General features: G+C 52.6%; 1 non-coding gene across 1 annotated transcript in view; it reads right to left on the minus strand.

The window, feature by feature from the left end:
- The window catches only part of LOC124765244, a 1,909-nt gene extending 618 nt beyond the window's left edge, over positions 1-1,291 (minus strand). Inside the window, exon 1 of the ribosomal RNA XR_007012837.1 lies at positions 1-1,291. This exon is cut by the window's left edge and continues 618 nt beyond it. This is a non-coding gene — a ribosomal RNA (small subunit ribosomal RNA).
- Between the last annotated feature and the right edge of the window lie 3,709 nt (positions 1,292-5,000).

The following is a 5,000-nucleotide window of genomic DNA, read 5'->3' on the forward strand; positions in this document are numbered from 1 at the left end:
TGAGTCAAATTAAGCCGCAGGCTCCACTCCTGGTGGTGCTCTTCCGTCAATTCCTTTAAGTTTCAGCTTTGCAACCATACTTCCCCCGGAACCCAAAAGCTTTGGTTTCCCGGAGGCTGCCCGCCGAGTCATCGGAGGAACTGCGGCGGATCGCTGGCTGGCATCGTTTATGGTTAGAACTAGGGCGGTATCTGATCGCCTTCGAACCTCTAACTTTCGTTCTTGATTAATGAAAACATACTTGGCAAATGCTTTCGCTTCTGTTCGTCTTGCGACGATCCAAGAATTTCACCTCTAACGTCGCAATACGAATGCCCCCGCCTGTCCCTATTAATCATTACCTCGGGTTCCGAAAACCAACAAAATAGAACCGAGGTCCTATTCCATTATTCCATGCACACAGTATTCAGGCGGGCTTGCCTGCTTTAAGCACTCTAATTTGTTCAAAGTAAACGTGCCGGCCCACCGAGACACTCAATAAAGAGCACCCTGGTAGGATTTCAACGGGGTCCGCCTCGGGACGCACGAGCACGCACGGGGCGGTCGCACGCCTTCGGCTCGCCCCACCGGCAGGACGTCCCACGATACATGCCAGTTAAACACCGACGGGCGGTGAACCAACAGCGTGGGACACAAATCCAACTACGAGCTTTTTAACCGCAACAACTTTAATATACGCTATTGGAGCTGGAATTACCGCGGCTGCTGGCACCAGACTTGCCCTCCAATAGATACTCGTTAAAGGATTTAAAGTGTACTCATTCCGATTACGGGGCCTCGGATGAGTCCCGTATCGTTATTTTTCGTCACTACCTCCCCGTGCCGGGAGTGGGTAATTTGCGCGCCTGCTGCCTTCCTTGGATGTGGTAGCCGTTTCTCAGGCTCCCTCTCCGGAATCGAACCCTGATTCCCCGTTACCCGTTACAACCATGGTAGGCGCAGAACCTACCATCGACAGTTGATAAGGCAGACATTTGAAAGATGCGTCGCCGGTACGAGGACCGTGCGATCAGCCCAAAGTTATTCAGAGTCACCAAGGCAAACGGACCGGACGAGCCGACCGATTGGTTTTGATCTAATAAAAGCGTCCCTTCCATCTCTGGTCGGGACTCTGTTTGCATGTATTAGCTCTAGAATTACCACAGTTATCCAAGTAACGTGGGTACGATCTAAGGAACCATAACTGATTTAATGAGCCATTCGCGGTTTCACCTTAATGCGGCTTGTACTGAGACATGCATGGCTTAATCTTTGAGACAAGCATATGACTACTGGCAGGATCAACCAGGGACCTGCGTCAACTAGAGCTGAGCAGCCGGCCGCCCGGGAGTGTGTCCCGGGGGCCCGCGCGAACACGCAAGCGTCCGCTCAATCATTCTGCAAACAGGAGGAGGCTGAGCTCCCCTGCACAATACACCTCGAAACCCTCTCAGGTCCCGGCGGCGCGCAGCGCCGTCCCAAGTACTTGGTCGGGTTCGAGAGAGGCGCAATCGCCCGGAGTTAGGCGAGTAGACGCTTTCGGTGCGACCACCCGTGCTCCCAACTGAGCTTGCCGCTGCCGACAGAGGCCCGGGAGCGTGCTGTCGTGGCATTGCCGGCGGGAGACAACACGCGCCACCTACGGTGACCGGCAGCTCCAACGCCAGCGCCACAGAAGGACAAAAGCCCCACTTGGGTGCCGAAGCGAACTCTCCCAGCACAGCGCACGCGCCAACACATCCGCACAGCTGCGATACAAACCACCAGCGAGAACCGCTGGGGCGACCGAGCAGCAGACGGCGTCGCGGCGCCGAGCGCCGGGCGGCAGCGCATCCTCAACGCACACAGTCCTCAATCGGACCAGCACACTGAAGATGTCCACCGCGCTTCGCACCGGGCCCGCGAGGACCTACTTTGGCCGCACGGCGCCGCGCGCAGGGTGCGCCGGCGCGCAGCTGCGACGCCTGCCGCGTCCGTCGGCCGGCGCGCCTGCCACTGGCCGCCCCCACCAGCCGGCTGTAGCGCGTGCGCCCACGCACCGCGCGGCCAGCACGCCGGGAGGCGCCCCCTCACCGGCCGGGGACGGTCCCACCCAGCCACCGCCGCGTATCGCTTCACACCCAGATGCCGTTCAGTTTCGTCGGCATGGTGGGTATCGCTGGAACAACCGGTTAGTACCTCAACCTATCGTCGCCATCACCGATTCACCCCTAGCGAGAACAACCGCACCACAACAGGTTACCATTTGTTCATTTGCGTAACTTCACCAGAAAACGCAGGCGTCCATCGCCATTTGCAACTTCCACGATTATTGCATGCCTGTGTCAGGTGTCACGCCACACTACGTCTGCCCACATACACGCAACAAAATGTGCACGCCTAGACAATACGTGGAAGGTGGCCCCCGTACGTATGCGATGTCCATTGCTCGAACGACTGTCAACCGGCCTCTGTAGCATGTCGCAGATATGGAACGCGGTGCACCATGCCATCACGGTGTGTGAGGAGAGACGACTAGGTCCGAATACATCAACAGACAGCTCATGCTGATCGCCATCCACGGCGTCCGTTCCTCCCACACGTCTCTATGGCGTACCACACTGCAATCCAGCTCTCATAGGGAGACGACACGTAGCTGCGTGCACAATATTTGCACTGTATGGTCCGCCGTTTTTGGGCGCAGTCGTTGTACGGTCACACATGTGCCACGATGTATCATTCAGTACATAAGGACGAATGTGCAGTACAGATTGTGGTTTACGCGTACGACATTAGCGGACAGTTGACACAGGCCGCACCACAACGTAGCCTGAGTACGTCGCATGCGGAGGGCATTGAACATGCAAAGTTCTCACCAACCAGCTTGCGAAGGCAGGGGGCAAGGTGGGGACGTGGGGAGGGGCGGCATGTACGTCCTGCTGCCATCCACATTACAGTGTACAGCAGGAGCATGTGGAAAGTGAGCAAGACTTGCAAGGTGTTTAACATGAAGCGATACACAGGGGAGCGGGGAGTGCGAGTAGCGAACTATATTGCGAGGGTTGCGGGTGGGCAACACTACACTAATTGAACGAGTCGTATAACAATTACAGAGCAGGTTTAGGCGACAACGTGGGTTACGTTAGGCGACAACGTGGGTTAGGTTAAGGCACGACGTGGGTTAGGTTAAGGCACGACGTGGGTTAGGTTAAGGCACGACGTGGGTTAGGTTAAGGCACGACATGGGTTAGGTTAAGGCACAACATGGGTTAGGTTAAGGCACAACATGGGTTAGGTTAAGGCACAACATGGGTTAGGTTAAGGCACAACATGGGTTAGGTTAAGGCACAACATGGGTTAGGTTAAGGCACAACATGGGTTAGGTTAAGGCACAACATGGGTTAGGTTAAGGCACAACATGGGTTAGGTTAAGGCACAACATGGGTTAGGTTAAGGCACAACATGGGTTAGGTTAAGGCACAACATGGGTTAGGTTAAGGCACAACATGGGTTAGGTTAAGGCACAACATAGGTTAGGTTAAGGCACAACATGGGTTAGGTTAAGGCACAACATGGGTTAGGTTAAGGCACAACATGGGTTAGGTTAAGGCACAACATGGGTTAGGTTAAGGCACAACATGGGTTAGGTTAAGGCACAACATGGGTTAGGTTAAGGCACAACATGGGTTAGGTTAAGGCACAACATGGGTTAGGTTAAGGCACAACATGGGTTAGGTTAAGGCACAACATGGGTTAGGTTAAGGCACAACATGGGTTAGGTTAAGGCACAACATGGGTTAGGTTAAGGCACAACATGGGTTAGGTTAAGGCACAACATGGGTTAGGTTAAGGCACAACATGGGTTAGGTTAAGGCACAACATGGGTTAGGTTAAGGCACAACATGGGTTAGGTTAAGGCACAACATGGGTTAGGTTAAGGCACAACATGGGTTAGGTTAAGGCACAACATGGGTTAGGTTAAGGCACAACATGGGTTAGGTTAAGGCACAACATGGGTTAGGTTAAGGCACAACATGGGTTAGGTTAAGGCACAACATGGGTTAGGTTAAGGCACAACATAGGTTAGGTTAAGGCACAACATAGGTTAGGTTAAGGCACAACATAGGTTAGGTTAAGGCACAACATAGGTTAGGTTAAGGCACAACATAGGTTAGGTTAAGGCACAACATAGGTTAGGTTAAGGCACAACATAGGTTAGGTTAAGGCACAACATAGGTTAGGTTAAGGCACAACATAGGTTAGGTTAAGGTACAACATAGGTTAGGTTAAGGTACAACATAGGTTAGGTTAAGGTACAACATAGGTTAGGTTAAGGTACAACATAGGTTAGGTTAAGGTACAACATAGGTTAGGTTAAGGTACAACATAGGTTAGGTTAGGTTAGGTTACACGTTGTTGTAAGGAAAGGTGTAGGGGGGGGCGGGGGCGGCAGGTTCGTTGATAGTGATTATAGTAAGTGAATGCTTGTGACATGATCAGATTTGTCACGTCAGGATGCACCTTTGGCTTATTAGAGGCGGCGCTCCAATTCTATGCTTGTGTCAGACCTGTGTCTTTGACTCATGTCATTGTTTGTGCGCTGTGACAGGAGGTACTATTGTGATGTTGGGTGCACCGTTGTATAGGACATGTGTGGGTGTTGGTGCCTGATCTGCGCAATGGTGGATGTCGAAAGGGTGGGATATTGTATTTTCCGCATGGACCTCCTGGTCTGGTTGTGATAGTGTGGATTGTGTAATGTGGCGGAGAGGATGCACTGGATGTTGTTCCATGCTGGTGCTTACATATTGTATGTGCGCCCGTTAGAAGCAGAGAGTGGTGCGTGATCAGAGTGGCTGGCTGACGTGTGGTTCCCATTGTGGGCAGACTCTTTCAGCATGTATACGGACAGTTGTATATATATTCTGTAGTTTGATGGCTCTGCATTGATTACTAATCAGCGCCGTGTGTACGGGTAATCTGGTTCCAGTCCAAAATGTTCCATCTGTGTACATTAGTGACAAAGACTCCCCTCATGCAGT

The sequence above is a fragment of the Schistocerca piceifrons genome, unplaced genomic scaffold (genome assembly GCF_021461385.2).
Source record: "Schistocerca piceifrons isolate TAMUIC-IGC-003096 unplaced genomic scaffold, iqSchPice1.1 HiC_scaffold_654, whole genome shotgun sequence".
NCBI lineage: Eukaryota > Metazoa > Arthropoda > Insecta > Orthoptera > Acrididae > Schistocerca > Schistocerca piceifrons.